This window comes from Anas acuta, unplaced genomic scaffold (genome assembly GCF_963932015.1).
Source record: "Anas acuta unplaced genomic scaffold, bAnaAcu1.1 SCAFFOLD_51, whole genome shotgun sequence".
Lineage (NCBI taxonomy): Eukaryota > Metazoa > Chordata > Aves > Anseriformes > Anatidae > Anas > Anas acuta.
This window is the reverse complement of record NW_027076156.1, coordinates 599742-608294: the sequence shown is the minus strand read 5'-3', so window position 1 is coordinate 608294 and position 8553 is coordinate 599742.

Sequence of the window (8553 nt, the reverse complement as noted above, 5' to 3'; positions counted from 1 at the left end):
GTGTTATTAACAGAGCTTTGTATACTGAGCTGGTGCTTGGTAGGAGAAAAACCATAAATCTTCCCTGGGAAAGTTGGACCCCCTCAGCTACATACTGCTATGAGGAAACTCAGACGTAAGAACACACTTAAATAACACATCAGCAGAGCTGTTGTGCTCCTGACCACCAAAGGCACCTTTTTCCAACACCGTCGTACTGGAAGTTGATGCAGCTGGTTCCATCCTTAACGTGGGACTGTACAGTGCTGTAAAAGAAATATTTTTTCACAGCTTTGGAGAAAGTGAAGCAGAGAAAACCCCACCTAACCACTGATACCTGGACCCCAAACTGCCACAGACTGACAGCGATGCCCACTGGATATCTCCTGCTGCCTTCTGACTGCTCCAGCAGAAGTCCCGTTTGAATTAGCCAGCAGGTCCCTCTGAGTGGCTTTGCTGAAACTCCTGCCGTAGGAAGTATCCTACGGGAGCCAAGTTGCTAAACTGATGTGTGGTTTTCCCTTAACCCCCTCAGCCCTGACTTTGCAGCTCCTGACGACACTGCCAACGTGTGCAGTGTCACCGTGTGCCAACTAGGTGCCAGCTGCCATGGTTTATAGATTGTAAAATGAGTGATTTGGGACTCGTGAGCACTGAGAACAGGTTAGCAATTGCTTAAGAGCTTTACTTGTGTCGCTCTGGGGCAGGGAAATGGGTGAAACATCTTAGGCTTGAAAGTGATTCCCTGCAGAGGGACGTGCTCAGATCTGCACAACAGATCTGTCGTTTTGGTCACCTTATTAGATCCCTGCTTGAGAGGTTGCTTGCAAGAATCGATTCCTCTTCACCTTGATGTGTCAAGCTAAAGACAAATCTGTGCCGAAGCACTGTCTGATCAGACGAGTGCCTCAGTTCAGGATTGTTCTTGGACAGCTCCAGAAACACCAGGACGATCAGCGCCTTCAGGAACAGATTAATTGGATCTCGAGGCTGTCATAAAACAGGTCCCTGAAGTTTGAAGACTCTTCCAATAGTTTGGGCCAGCAAGGAGCAGCTGTACCTGGCGGCTGCGGTAACTCGGGGCTCAGAGTCTCAGAGAGCGTGCTGAAAGGTGACCCCCAGCTGGCTGCTGGAGGAAGCTGAGGCAGCGTTCAGCTCTAACCTTTGCCTTCTTGGCTGTCATCTTTGCACTCCTGCTGTCAGTGGGTGTTGAGTGTCCTTCCCCCCAGCCTCAGCACGTGCCCTCAGATGTAGGCAGCGTTTAGCAGCTAGAATTCACTCCAATATAAAGAGTACAAATCATGCGTTTTCTGCTTTTGCTTTGGAACTCTTAGCTTGAGGTTTTCCTGCAGGCCATGAGGTTTCTTGCAGCAGCAGGGATGAGTTCTGTTAGCAAGAGGCTGTTCTGTGCTTCGACTGTGGGAAGATGAATGGTTACCTGTGCACCGTTAAACAGAACTTGACACCTAGCACACCGCACTTGCAGCCTGTGGGGTGCTTTAACAAGCAGGTAAATCAGCAGAGGCTGTTTTGCAGCCGGGGTGATGCTGGGTGATTAAAAAGCAGGGGCAGAACAAGGAGTTTCTAGTGTTTGTTCTTGCTTGTCATCTGACTCTCCACTTCCACTGTTCGTTAGAAAAAAAAACAAAACCAAAAACAAAACAAAACAAAAACAAAACAAAACAAAACAAAACAAAACAAAACAAAACAAAACAAAAAAAAAAAAAACAAGGGGTAAGCATCTTAATATCTTTATTATAAATGGAAGGCACAAAACAGACCAGCTACAGAGACTGTCCAAGAGAAATACTTGGTGCTTTATAAACAAACAAGGAAGTACCCTTAGGTGGGTGTGAGAATCCTCCTCTAATGCGTTTTTGGAGTGCAAAAATAGATTTGTTCTTGCTCTTCTCTCCAGGACAAAGGCAGAATAGGCAACTGCAAAGTTAGACCAGGGAGGTCAGTTTGTTCCATACTGAGAAAGACAAGCCTGTAAAACAAACTAGACAGATTTTCTTGGTACTATTCATCTTCCTTCAGCAAAGGCAAAGCTTATGACACTTGTTGGTGTGTGTATATATATTTATCCAGTGCTCTCACAACAAAATTTTGATTTGAAGAGGGCGCACAGATCTGATTTTTTTTTTTCTTTTCCAGTAACTAGTGTAATAAGCACTGGTATTTTTGTATAAAAACAGAAAAATACAAAACAAAAGACTGAATATTATGTGGTATGCATGACATTAAAAAAAAAATGGTGTTTTCAAAGCAATATGTACCCTGGTGTGTTTGCCATATCCTAGAGTCCAGCTTAAAGTGCACCTGATCTGTATTGCATTTTGATATTAATCTCTGTGTACAATGTTTTGCATGTAATTTATATAGTTCTTGGCAGAAAAAAAAAAAAAAAAAAAAAAAAAAAGAATGAATTGTCAGTTAGCTTCTTCTGAGAAAACAGACTCCAAGCAGAGATATTACTCAAATCAGAAGTGGACGAGCAGTTGAGGGGTGGGAAAAGGGATACATATACAAAATTTAAAAATAAATAAATAAATAAATAAAACATGCTGGGGGTGGGGGAGAAGGGAAATGGTTTTGAATCAATAAAGCTTTGGCTGTTGAGCAGAAACAATGCGCGAGTGCATCCAGAGAATAAAATGTGCCCACATGTAACTGTGACGTCCTCAGTGTGTCCACCAGCTTGTGAAATCAATCCCACATCTTCTCGTGGTGCTGGATGAATGGCTGAGCTTCCCATCTGAGCAAGGCAGAGCGTGCAAGTAGGGCCTGCAGGGTGGAAAGAGGGATGGGGCTCAAGAAGCAAGCCCACTGCTATGACAGAGTCCCTATAGGCAGTGTGGGTTTTCTCTCTATGCAAGCCTCATTATTCAGAGGCAGAGTATGGCTTCGTCCATTCAAGGTCCAGAATCAGTTGTCAAATGCTAGCCAAAGCCAGTGGCTCCTGGGCTATGTGACAAACTAACCCTAGAGCAAAAACCCTCCTTGTCCTCTTACCTGGTGCCCTTTCTGCGATGCCTTTAGGGTGAGTCAAGGCTATGATCTCCACCTTCTGGGGCTGGTGTTTGAGCTATGTCCTACCTCAGTGCTGAGACTCTTTTGCCTCTGTAGAGGCCCTTTGCCATGACACGAGTGACGATGAGAACTAAAATCAACTAGCCTCTGAAACGTTCTTGTTCCCAAGCACAGCTTTTTCACTGGCTTGCTTGAACTCCTAGTTTTTGGCCGAGAAGCTATTGTTTCTCTGTGCCTTTAATAAGAGGCTTTCTCTGGAGCCAAGTCAGGATGGCAAGATTGAGCTGGGCAAGGCTATCGAGGAGGAAATTCAGTCTTCCCAGCTGGGTGTCTGACCCTTGGAGCCCGGGCCAACTGATCTGAAGCGGCTGTAAAAGCTTTATTTCACAGCATCGCTGTCTTCCCTGCTCGCATTCTAGGCACGGTGTTTCTGCTGACAGCATCTTCCACCTCCTCAGCAGAAGCTGCTTCTTTCTTTAAACGTAGTACAGGCTGGACGCAAAGAAAGAAACTGCTAGCGGTGCTTTTAGCTATTTAAATGGGGAGAAAAACAGCCACTGTTTCTTTCTTTGTCCAGGGCAGCCACGAATGCTTGCGTGACGTGGGCTCCTCTCCCACGTCCTTAATTGCCAAGCCGATAGCGGCTCTGGTGACGTGTCCCATGGGTGTCTGTGCAGTGACGGGGCTGCCTCACCCCTGTGTACCCCAGGACAGACATTTGGGGGGCTCTTTGCTGCTACCACAGGGCGCAACCTGCGGGTCCTGGGGCAGGCAGGATGAGTGCTGCTGGGCCCGGAGGGTAGGCCTGGCCTGAGAGGAGACAGTAAAGGAGGCAGGTTTGGGGCTTAAAGCAGGCTTGTCCTGCCCCAGCCTTCTCCAGAACCTGTGTGCCTGGCTCTGGAAAGCCGTGACAAGACATAAAATGACTCGCAGCTTGCCAAGAGAGCTGCGGTGGTGGAGGAATGGCCGCCTCAAGGGGCTGAGGCCAGGCACCATCACGGGCAGGACTCGAGAGACGAGGCACGATCTTGGCACAGACAGAGAAGGGAAGGGGAAGCACTGCTCTGCTGGCCCTGAGCGGTGCAGCCCCAGGAGAAAAGAAAAATCTGTGTTTCCTTCCGCTGATGTCCACGCTGAAGGTGCAGAAGGGTTCCGTGCTGTTGCTTGGGTCAGCCTTGTTGCCAGGTTGGGAATGTTTAGCCTCCCGGTGCTTCGGTGCTGTTGGGCTGCACTCAGAGTGTGAGCTCTGGGCGTTATTTCTCAACTACTGCGTTATTGGAGCGTACAGACCCGAGATATTCTGCGGATAGGTGATTTAAGCCACGTCAGAAACACCGCTGTGGCGTGTGCCAGCGTCGGACGCCCGTTCGACTGATCGGGCGGAGCAGGTGAATTGAATTTGGTGCTGGATGGCAAGGTGGTGTTGGGAGAAGAGCTAGGCTAAGGAGAGCTTCCTCTTGCTCTACCCCTTCCCATCTCAAATGGCCGCTTCCTGGGGAGATGGGTTCGTTGGGAGGTTAACTACAACGTTACAGTGAGGATGAGGAATCCTCTTTAGTCCCGTAGGTATTTGCTGCCAGGCGGCAGCGTTGATTTCAGAAATTGTATTTCAAAAGGGAAAAAGAAAGGAAATCTGTATTCTTTGACATACTCTCTTTTCTCGGAGAGTAGATGTAGGAGCTTCAGCAGTGCCCTTCCTCCAGAAACGATTCCCAGTGTCTGCTCAGACACTGAGGAGGAAAATGGAGGAGAGCCACCCGCTATAAATAAAGGAAAGAAGGGGTCATGGATTAAGGGAGAACCACTACTTCAAAAATTGGTGCTCTCTACAAACCGGTTAAGGGTTTGGGACCTGCAGGTGCTGCCTACACCTGTGTGCGTTGCAGTCGTGCCTGTTGCCACTGAGCAAAACGGGGAGAGCTGCTTTGTCGAACGCGGCGTGTTAAAGCACGTGCCGCTGCCTGGAAGAAAAGCACGGACTTCTTCCCTCGTGTGGGACTTCTTCCCTAGCGATCTGTGGTTTACCTGATGGTTTCCCATAAGCTGTGAATGTTTAAAAGAAAAAAAAAAAAACAAAACCAAAACCCAACCCCAGCGTTGAGAGTGGTGAGGCAGATCCTCACCTGGGGACTCAGAATCAGCGGTGACATCACCATGCGAAGCATTGTGTGCGCTTCGGGTCGGGGCTGCTGTGAGCCTCGCAGCGGGGAGGGAGAGCGGATCCGGGGTGCCTCTGTGTCAGCCCTCTGCCCTGGTGGCTTCGTGAGCACTGAGAGTTTGACTCCTGTGTTCCCAGCTTTCGCTTGCGCACCTGCAGTGTGGCAGAGCCAGCGAGCTGCTTCCTCAGCTGGAGGAGGAAGAGGAGTGACCTCAACGTTGCCGAGGTAAAGCACAATTATTGAAAAGATTTGGCAAAGATGTGGGTTGTAGCAGCGCGGCTGCTGCAGCTGCAGCAGATCCTGGAGTATTGGAGAAGATAGAGAGGGGTTTCTTGGTGAAAAGAATGCTGTTAAAAGTGTTTTCATGCCAGAAATTAGGAGAAACACCTCTGTTGTTTGACATCCTCTATTGACCTGGCACATTGGCATTACAGCGTACCCTGGCACGCTTTTTGTATGGAAAAAAAAGGTCTTTTAGTCAGGGCAGGCCAGAAACCTGCCTTGGCACTTCCACATCGCAGCAATGCTTAGAGACCCTGCATCCTGGCTGCCAGGCCAGGATCTAAATCCGATGGTGCTGTTGGTAAACTGAAGCTCAGGAAGCGCTTCTGGGTTTTTCTGTACTTCCATGTGAATTTTTACCCTCTGAAGATGGTGTATTAAGCTATTTTTGTAACAACAACTAGGTTTAAAAGCAGTTTCAGTTTAACATCTACATGCTTGGGTGTTATTAACAGAGCTTTGTATACTGAGCTGGTGCTTGGTAGGAGAAAAACCATAAATCTTCCCTGGGAAAGTTGGACCCCCTCAGCTACATACTGCTATGAGGAAACTCAGACGTAAGAACACACTTAAATAACACATCAGCAGAGCTGTTGTGCTCCTGACCACCAAAGGCACCTTTTTCCAACACCGTCGTACTGGAAGTTGATGCAGCTGGTTCCATCCTTAACGTGGGACTGTACAGTGCTGTAAAAGAAATATTTTTTCACAGCTTTGGAGAAAGTGAAGCAGAGAAAACCCCACCTAACCACTGATACCTGGACCCCAAACTGCCACAGACTGACAGCGATGCCCACTGGATATCTCCTGCTGCCTTCTGACTGCTCCAGCAGAAGTCCCGTTTGAATTAGCCAGCAGGTCCCTCTGAGTGGCTTTGCTGAAACTCCTGCCGTAGGAAGTATCCTACGGGAGCCAAGTTGCTAAACTGATGTGTGGTTTTCCCTTAACCCCCTCAGCCCTGACTTTGCAGCTCCTGACGACACTGCCAACGTGTGCAGTGTCACCGTGTGCCAACTAGGTGCCAGCTGCCATGGTTTATAGATTGTAAAATGAGTGATTTGGGACTCGTGAGCACTGAGAACAGGTTAGCAATTGCTTAAGAGCTTTACTTGTGTCGCTCTGGGGCAGGGAGATGGGTGAAACATCTTAGGCTTGAAAGTGATTCCCTGCAGAGGGACGTGCTCAGATCTGCACAACAGATCTGTCGTTTTGGTCACCTTATTAGATCCCTGCTTGAGAGGTTGCTTGCAAGAATCGATTCCTCTTCACCTTGATGTGTCAAGCTAAAGACAAATCTGTGCCGAAGCACTGTCTGATCAGACGAGTGCCTCAGTTCAGGATTGTTCTTGGACAGCTCCAGAAACACCAGGACGATCAGCGCCTTCAGGAACAGATTAATTGGATCTCGAGGCTGTCATAAAACAGGTCCCTGAAGTTTGAAGACTCTTCCAATAGTTTGGGCCAGCAAGGAGCAGCTGTACCTGGCGGCTGCGGTAACTCGGGGCTCAGAGTCTCAGAGAGCGTGCTGAAAGGTGACCCCCAGCTGGCTGCTGGAGGAAGCTGAGGCAGCGTTCAGCTCTAACCTTTGCCTTCTTGGCTGTCATCTTTGCACTCCTGCTGTCAGTGGGTGTTGAGTGTCCTTCCCCCCAGCCTCAGCACGTGCCCTCAGATGTAGGCAGCGTTTAGCAGCTAGAATTCACTCCAATATAAAGAGTACAAATCATGCGTTTTCTGCTTTTGCTTTGGAACTCTTAGCTTGAGGTTTTCCTGCAGGCCATGAGGTTTCTTGCAGCAGCAGGGATGAGTTCTGTTAGCAAGAGGCTGTTCTGTGCTTCGACTGTGGGAAGATGAATGGTTACCTGTGCACCGTTAAACAGAACTTGACACCTAGCACACCGCACTTGCAGCCTGTGGGGTGCTTTAACAAGCAGGTAAATCAGCAGAGGCTGTTTTGCAGCCGGGGTGATGCTGGGTGATTAAAAAGCAGGGGCAGAACAAGGAGTTTCTAGTGTTTGTTCTTGCTTGTCATCTGACTCTCCACTTCCACTGTTCGTTAGAAAAAAAAACAAAACCAAAAACAAAACAAAACAAAAACAAAACAAAACAAAACAAAACAAAACAAAAAAAAAAAAAAAAAAAAAAAAAAAAAAAAAACAAGGGGTAAGCATCTTAATATCTTTATTATAAATGGAAGGCACAAAACAGACCAGCTACAGAGACTGTCCAAGAGAAATACTTGGTGCTTTATAAACAAACAAGGAAGTACCCTTAGGTGGGTGTGAGAATCCTCCTCTAATGCGTTTTTGGAGTGCAAAAATAGATTTGTTCTTGCTCTTCTCTCCAGGACAAAGGCAGAATAGGCAACTGCAAAGTTAGACCAGGGAGGTCAGTTTGTTCCATACTGAGAAAGACAAGCCTGTAAAACAAACTAGACAGATTTTCTTGGTACTATTCATCTTCCTTCAGCAAAGGCAAAGCTTATGACACTTGTTGGTGTGTGTATATATATTTATCCAGTGCTCTCACAACAAAATTTTGATTTGAAGAGGGCGCACAGATCTGATTTTTTTTTTTCTTTTCCAGTAACTAGTGTAATAAGCACTGGTATTTTTGTATAAAAACAGAAAAATACAAAACAAAAGACTGAATATTATGTGGTATGCATGACATTAAAAAAAAAATGGTGTTTTCAAAGCAATATGTACCCTGGTGTGTTTGCCATATCCTAGAGTCCAGCTTAAAGTGCACCTGATCTGTATTGCATTTTGATATTAATCTCTGTGTACAATGTTTTGCATGTAATTTATATAGTTCTTGGCAGAAAAAAAAAAAAAAAAAAAAAAAAAAAAAAAAAGAATGAATTGTCAGTTAGCTTCTTCTGAGAAAACAGACTCCAAGCAGAGATATTACTCAAATCAGAAGTGGACGAGCAGTTGAGGGGTGGGAAAAGGGATACATATACAAAATTTAAAAATAAATAAATAAATAAATAAAACATGCTGGGGGTGGGGGAGAAGGGAAATGGTTTTGAATCAATAAAGCTTTGGCTGTTGAGCAGAAACAATGCGCGAGTGCATCCAGAGAATAAAATGTGCCCACA